The sequence below is a fragment of the Dendroctonus ponderosae genome, unplaced genomic scaffold (assembly GCF_020466585.1).
Source record: "Dendroctonus ponderosae isolate FM_Combo_2020 unplaced genomic scaffold, Dpon_F_20191213v2 Dpon_F_20191213_6, whole genome shotgun sequence".
Classification (NCBI taxonomy): Eukaryota; Metazoa; Arthropoda; class Insecta; order Coleoptera; family Curculionidae; genus Dendroctonus; species Dendroctonus ponderosae.
The window spans coordinates 4,604,523-4,612,970 of NW_026018814.1; the positions used below are offsets into that span (position 1 = coordinate 4,604,523).

General features: G+C 36.3%; 1 protein-coding gene across 2 annotated transcripts in view; it reads right to left on the minus strand.

Annotated features, from left to right (window-relative positions):
- The window catches only part of LOC109540619, a 28,559-nt gene extending 20,552 nt beyond the window's left edge, over positions 1 to 8,007 (minus strand). Inside the window, exon 1 of one of the 2 annotated variants that reach the window (XM_048667843.1) lies at positions 7,492 to 8,007. The gene's annotated coding sequence lies outside the window, so the exon portion shown is untranslated. The remainder of the gene's footprint in view (positions 1 to 7,491) is intronic. The other variant, XM_048667844.1, reaches the window with a different exon arrangement.
- Between the last annotated feature and the right edge of the window lie 441 nt (positions 8,008 to 8,448).

Consider the following 8,448-nt stretch of genomic DNA (forward strand, 5'->3'; position numbering starts at 1 on the left):
TTGAAAAGTCGATTCAGTCGTAACCACGTGAGTGAGGAAATTCGAGTAGTTTTGACCCAGAAAGCGAAATTTGAATATCACACACTTAGGTGCAATATTATGCCAAAATTTCATGTTTTCCGTCCCATTTTTGCGTATTTCTCGGTGGCAAAATGAGCAAAAACGCTCATGTGTACATTATTCTAGACAGGAATAAATGGCCTTTTTAGAAAGTGAACTATGGATGGGGAAATGTTGGCAGTTTTCTCAAAAAAGGCTTGAATTCAAGAAGATTTAGATTTGCGTGGTTTTTTTTTTGAGTTGCAAAATCCATGGGGGTCATGACCCCCATGACCCCCCCCCCTGGATCCGCCTTGGTCCAACGGATTTTGAGGAACTTATGGGTTCTTGAACTTATTTTCAACATATTACATACTATTTTTGACGCAATTAGGTTATTTAATCGGGCAGTTCACCTGATTGTTTCCTATTGTATGGCCTCTTCCTTTATGGCAATTTTCAAGAGAATAGGAGAGAAACTGAGATATTAAATCACATCTGAATCTGAGATTGTGGTTTAACATACACATTTACATGTTCTAACCGTTTTTTTGCGAATACAAGCGGTGGTTGAAGTGTATTTTCGAAAACTGGACCTCCAACATGAAAAAATCGTTTCCAAACTTAGTTTTGTTAGTCAAAAACTAGTTGGTTTCCCCAAAAAATTGCTTGAACTGAACTGTATCTGACCGCTCGCTATTTAAAGAGACGCTGATGACTTTGAAACCAATAACACTAAAACAACTCTTAATAACAATAAACATATCCAATCAAATCGATGAAGGAAACGCTGCCAACCATGACAATTGATACCCACTGACGTAGTTACGCGCTGATAACAAAAACGATGAGAATAATAGAAAAAATTACATCGTAGTCTCATAAAGGAATTCGTTATTTAAAATAGATTTGGGTCCGGAAAAAATGCCCCTGAAATAAGCCAGGACACATGCAATTATACCAGTCAGAAATATGACCAAGTTTCTACCTGTTTCTTCCAAGTGTGTTCATTTAAATATCCGGCAACATATGGAACATTCCAAACAAAATATTATTTGCATAAAGTATTAGTACAATAATACAACACATTCAGATAACAGTTTGGCCGAGAATTGGAGTTAGCCCAAGTAAAAAAAAACAAAAGCCGCCAAATTCGTATAAATTGAAATCACTTCGACTTTAGTTTAATGAGTAAACAACCGATCTACTACGTAGACTAATGAATGTTCGTTCTGGAGATCAACAAAACTGAGAGTTTGAAGCTAAGATGAGGAAGATAAATTACAAAAGTCTAAAGCAGATAAATTCTCTGCCGAAATTGCATTATCCCTTTTATTAAAAAAGGAATTGAGGAATGAGGCGAAAAAATATATTCTATGTTATAAAATTAGACACATTTTATGTAGATATTTGGTTTATGTTTAACTTGATAAAATATATTTAAAAATTGGATCGAAATAAAGGAAATTTATCTTGATCACATGGTTATAATTTCATAATAAGTTCAACAAAATAAACTTTTCTTGGCTCTAAGTTTTGAACTGGATAAATTCTTGGAACTCTGGATAAATACGTAAGATAATCTTCCTTCATGGTGGAAAACGAAACAGTGCAAAACTTCTGAACTATTGGCACGATTCCAGATAAAACAAAAATAAAATGTTTTTTTTTTGTGTATTTCAACAGCAAAGATTTAAAGAGAGACCTCATACCTAAAGAGTTTTTGAAATGTTCTCCTTTATTCACAGACTGATCTACAAAAATCAACTATGAGGTTTTAGCTTCCACATGAGCTAAACTGTAAATATTGGTAAAAAAGGAAAAATGGAATCACTGTAAGACCAAAAAGTTGATTTTCGATACCACCCTATAATCAAGTTATAGGCGAAAAATTAAGAATTCTACTGGAAGAAAACACTTTTTTGTGTTGAAATTTTCATACTGTAGAAACTTATCGGAGGTGGTTAATATTTGCAAAAACACAAACTTACACAAACAGATTTGGACTAAATAACACTTCAAACAGAAAACATACATCAGTCACACCATATCATAAAACAATTAATTTACTCAAATTTGCATTATTGTTAAATGGCCAATTAACAGCAATCAGTAATTAAAATAAACTCTTCAATAAGAGGTACATTAGGCCATATTTCTGTAACCTTGTAACCCACAAACTGAAAATTATATTTTTGTCTCAAACGCAAAAAATCGTACATTACCCAATGTTGCTAACAGATAAGATAGAATAAAATACAGAAATAAACAACAGATAAAGATTAAAAATGATACATTACACAAACAATCATTCATTAGCAGTTTTTGCGTCTCCTGTACGAATTTATTAAATTGGGTTACGACCTGTGAGCGTAAGGAAATACATCGATATGTATTTTCTGTAAAAGTTGGCGAATACAATAAAATGATTCAAACGTTCTTAGAAGAGTCTCGTCTTCTCTTAGAAATCTAAAAAAACGTTTATTCGAAAATGCATTTTAAGACTGTTCGCTGAACGATAACCGACGAGAGACTACAAGGCGAAACGAAGAATGCGAAACGGAAGAAGCGAAGAGGTGGATGAAACGGTATGCAAGAAGTAATATTGTTCAGTGTGCAATAACAGGTTAGCTAAGACCACCTGAACCAGAAAGACAGCTAACAAGCCAAGTTATTCGAAAGGTGCCTGTGAAAATAGGGCAAATAATGCACTAATTGTCGATTTCGTAATAAAACTTGTTACTCATCAAAAAAGTTAGACGATATAACAGACGCAGCCCATCCCATTAAATAAATGATCACAATAAAGGCGATGACCTAAAATAGAGTCACTGCTAATCCTAGATCAGACGTTTATTTTCTTTCTGACCTTCATCAGTTGCAATGTCCGCGTTGTTTCAATGTAGGTAGCAACTTAATAAAAAATGTGATTCAAAGTCCTTGAATCGGCATCGAATTCTAAGAAAAATGAGCTGTTTACCTATTGCTGTTGTATAATTTGGAATCGAACCCAACCCAATTTGTCACGGAATTCCTTATCGGGAGCAAAATAGTTCCTAAAACAAGCGGTAGCAAATTGCTTTTAATTCGGCGAATAAATGATGGTTCTAATCATTCAAATCATCAGTCATTTGATGACTGAATTACCTAAATTACCCAACCACTCAAGTACTGAGTCCAACTTATCGGTTGATAATTTTCATATACTTCAATGGCAAAATCCAAAGTTAATCTTAATTGATTTCTAAGAATAATAAAAATATTTTTGTTTTGTCATGTTCATTTATTATATCGTGTGCTTCAAGTGCGGCTGTTTTATACAACTTATTCAGATTATCACCCTCGAGTCAATTAAGAGAAATTCGGAGCACTAAAAATAGCGCTGCCTAAGTCAATCCATTTTGTTACTATTTCTATTTCCTTTTTTTTATTTGCTGCCCTGTTGCTCAATCGATAAGAAATAGTTCGTAAACATGATTTGTAGAGGCTAATTAAAATTTGGCCTCATTCCTGTAAAGGCGTTAAAGAATGGCACTGAAAGCATTTACAAACGAATTTCGAGAAAAACTGTTTTTGGGAACAACTTCTGGGAAACTCTCCTGAAAAACTACCTGTTGCTTCATAGGTAAATCGACAAAGGTAATACCTACAGACGGTTTGAAAAAGAACGAACACAACATTTTTAGTAGTTAGKTWAGAATATGTCAATATTTAGAAACTATTTTWATCAATTAAATTCCGAAATATATCTATATCCGGCTCGAARGACCAAAATGTGAAAGGGTGATATGGAGAAGAGTTGTAGAGTCCCTTTCTTCAAGCAGGGGATTTTTCTTTTTAGATTAGCGCACTGTAWTTTTAGAGAATGCAGTTGGAGTGTGAGAATCAATTGTGGTGGTGATGGTTTTGATGGATATTGTGATGTTAAAAATGCTCCGGCATACACAACAATACGTTTAATTTGGTAAGAATTGAACACTGCAGTTAGCAAATTCACTGGCTGATTTTGAACCCTTCCGCGAGATTTTTTCTTGTTAGAGTCGAAATGATTTTTAGCTCGCTATCTAGTCAGCACCAGAGAGTTAATCTGAATCTTTTCAGTGGCTCTTGTGCGCAGTACACCATGAATAGAATCTCTAGACTGAAATGAATATTAAAACGCTAATTTACGTCCATTTAAAATGTGCATCTGCCATTTAAACATTTTACTAAAAAGTGTATCCATCTAAAACGTATTAGATACGTACTTACATTCTTCTAGTAGAAAATGGTTACTAGAAGATTCAAGAAAAGGGTCTCAGATGTGAGTTCGAATATTTCTCTTTGCTAATAGTCCTCCAATTGACCACTCAACTACTTAAAAATAATGTTTTATGACAACAGCAAATTTAAAATTCTTTCTGCAGAAGCTTCTTTCGAGCTATCGCCGCTTCTAGGGAACTCTTTGTTTAATATTCCGAACAATAAAAATTGTATTTCTGATATTCGGACAGCGAAATCCTTTTCATTTTCCTCTTAAAAAAATGGATTTTCTTCCGCATTGCAGTTTAATTATTTTTGGCTATGGTGTGAAGTTGTTGCATAAAACCAGTTGATCTGAGTCAATAGATCGTCTTTGTGACAGTCTTTAAGCGAATCTATAAGTCACAACAAAATTGGCGCAGTCGGTAGGTTTTTGTGGTTGATTGGGTTGCACTTGTTTGAATTGATTTCCATGAAAACTATTTGGATGATTTGTGAATCAGTGCATTGTTAATTCAATTCGACTTATTGAAATCGCACGCGGTTCAGTATTACTGACTTCAGTACAAATCGTAATGTTTATTTGAATAACTAGGTCTTTGAGTTCTTGATTATAATCCTGTATTAACTCATTAATGCCACATAAGAATATTAGTTGTTGGTGGAGACTGCGCTAATTTTGTTCTTCATATTAAAAATCAGCTTTTAAAAAAACTGTAATTCCAAACAATACATCGAACACGACTSATAATTAGAGACAATTCATATACCTACTATGCTTACAAGATGATCTGACAGGTAGTCTCTAAGAGTATGTAGATCGTCTTACTTAGGGAGGTACTTCATAGGTRTTTCGCGGGTGATACCTTTAATGTCGTCAAGACAACAATTAAAATTCTGATGGCAAAGGCGAATTTTGATGAAGCAAAATAGAATGGTGTTTAGTAAGGAAACTGGAAAAGCTAAGTCTAAAAAAATCGATGCGTTTGAGAGATATTCGAAAACGAATCTGTTGTTGGCAACTGGCTCGTTAGTATACGTCATTACCGAGTTGTTCACAACATGTGGAGCTTAAAGGAATCTGCGCGGGGCGCCGGGGGAACCGTGTTGCTCGACTCGAGACAGACAGCGTATGACGCCAAAGTGATAGTCTCACTGGCGCCAGTGAGGGTACGTTGTCAACTTTCCGGAAGTTCCGTGAATCTAAGGAAAAATATAATTGTCACTGTAAATAACACTTAATTCCCCTGAAATTGGAGGTGATTAGCGCTAGCACGTGCTAGCTTTAAACTGGGACAAGTTTGTAAATAAACAGTGGCATGAGCAGAGCCTTGGGATTCCCCTTGATTAAGTCATATTAACATAAGATGATGATAATTGATTGTTTGGTTTGGAGAAAATTTTCTCAATAACGAGAGACATGAGGTTGTAACCAGTTCAAATACGTTCACTGGTTCAATGTGAGGAAAAATTGTTCAAGTGGTGCCTTGAAATTATCAGCACCCAAACTTTTAGACCTCGAAATATTCTTTAGGTAAATCATCTGATTATGATGATTAAAGATCGCATATAGAGTTCTGGACAATTCCCATGTTAAAAATTGTCGGAATAGTAATTTTTAAGAATCTGTGACCTATTTTTGTTGCATTTTCTTCCGGATTCCCTGTGTGCTGAGCTCCATTTCGAAAGGGAAAGCAGTGCGAAAGTGAAAGAAAACGAAATCGAACTAGAAGTTATTTTTGTATACGACCGGAATTACGTGGTAGGAAAACATGCTCTTGAAGAGTTTATTTAAAATTTTCGTACATTCCAGCACTACATTCACGTAAGAACTTTTTGGCGCTTACTACCTATCTCTTATGCCACCTTCCTAATAAAGAGAAAATATGGATAATACAAATTTTATTAGCTAAATTGAAAATTTCTTAGGTAAAATATATGCATACATTCAAATAATCAATGTGTACATAAAACGGCTTAATTATAATTCATACATAATCCAAATGTGTAAATCTAAGGCGATGTAAAAAAGTAGTTATTTCAGTTGGTTTAGTATATCTTTGCTCTTCCTTAAAAGGCATCTTCCGTTCGCATGGTGAATTTGGTGCCACAACTGCACTTCCCGGACTTTGTTTCGAAGCAGTTCTTTGAACGATACCACGGTTCCCTTGTGATTGGATAAATTTACGCCTGTGATGAATAGTTTTTCGAATCCCATTACGGTTTTTAAATTTATCAAGCCATCGAGCAGTAGCTTTAAAATTTCTCTTATCGTAAGTTTCATTACAAAAAAATTGGATGAGGGAGCTGTCTAGACCCACACCGTTCGGATAAACCAATTTTTGTTCCGAACCTTACGTACTTATTACTGCAAGCTCAGATTATAGGGGTTTTACTGCATTAGATTGTTCCTATCATTACTGAGTTTTTCCTGCTCTATGGAAAAGAGCAAGATTAGTTTATTTATTTATAAAAGTGTACGTACCTTGGTCAATCCAACACAGAAATTCCAGTATCTAAGGTCATAACGACCGTTTAATAGTAAAAAGAGCCTTGAATAAAGGGTCTGTTTCAAGGGTATTAAGGGAATAAAAGGAGTGTTGTCATCCAGTCCGAACGAGCTATCCAAACCTACTCGTTTCAGGTATAAACAAGTACCTACGTTAATGGATAGTGATACTACTTTTTGAGGCTGAACCGACTTTTGCGCAAACACCGGGTTGTATGTAGGTATAACTTCTATAAGGTGGTAAAATATATTGAGTAGGTAAATTTCAGAGTAAATTGTATGTCCAGAATTTATTGTGATTATCTAACATAAAACTGAAAGGCAAGGACTAGTATTAGTTGGAAAAATGAGATAAAGTTATCGCATGTTTTGTTGACAAAATATTTTATCAGCGGCCGAACGGCGCAAAGCAACAATAACAGTATCTGTGATCCGACCGCGTCAAAACGGGAACAATCGTTCAAAAACGAGGATAAATAAACTAAAAATACATAATTTGCTCTGAGATATTTATAGAGCAAAATTGACATGCGGAATTGCGGAAATAAACAAACGAAGCGCGGCAACATCGCAGAGAACAATATCGTGCAAAATATTGCTCAAGGCCCAATTTTCCTGAAATGAATCGGCTTAATTGGGGCCCACTACTGGAAGTACTGGAGCCTAAAATCTGCGCTGGTTATATCACAGTCTGGACTCACCTTATCTGTGGATAGCAATAATTTCGCACACGTCTAGGTGGCAAAGCGGACAGTCTAACCAATAGTACTGTTTACATTATGTAAAAACATTGGCACAGGATTATCGATGGTGGACCACCAATGCGAGCGTAAAACGAGAGAAAAATGCACTTTTTTCATCCAAATAAACACATTTGGCACTGGGAGTTCTTTCACGAGGTACGCAAACAGTATATCGTCTCGCGGTTGTCTACTTTGCGTTCGGTTTTATTCACGTACGAGCTAATAATCCTAAAATACTGCGTTTACACTGCAAACTAAATGATATGAAGGGTCACAAGGCGCCATGTTTACTCGATAGGTTTGTCTCTGTTTCACAAACTGGACACACCGATCCGTCTGTCACTCTCGATTCCAGCCGACTCCGATCTAGTAAAATTTGTTTCTCTCTCGAGTCATACCAGGTTGCCAGCTAATGCGACTGGACAATCTCGGCAACCTGTCACCACACCATCTGCGCTTCCAAGTATTACTGATTTAGTTCCAGTAACTCCAAACAATTGTTGCATGTTTTGAGCGCTAGACCGCAGCCATTAGCTGATTTCAGCTGGCAATTAATCGGATAAATTTGTCGCCCCTGGCTGATGTTTTTGCAAATGACCTCTGAAGGGCTTTCGCTGAACTTTCACAGCCATTAGCCGGATTCTAGGAAAAACCTCAAGGTGCGGCAACTTGGATTTGGAATCGCCCGTCGCCCCCGTCCCGCCCAGTAGCGTCGACGCCGTCAACCATTCACAACGCTTTTTCCCCGAATCCCAAACCTGTTCGGCAACTGTCTTTGTCTTTCTTTGGATTCACCTCGTACTGGCCGCCTGCTGCGGCTTGTTTTGTTCTCTCTTTTTCGAGCCGACCAGGTTTCAACGGGACATCGTTAGCGAATGGTTCAGAAATTCCGCCTTTTGTATCAATTCCGGATGG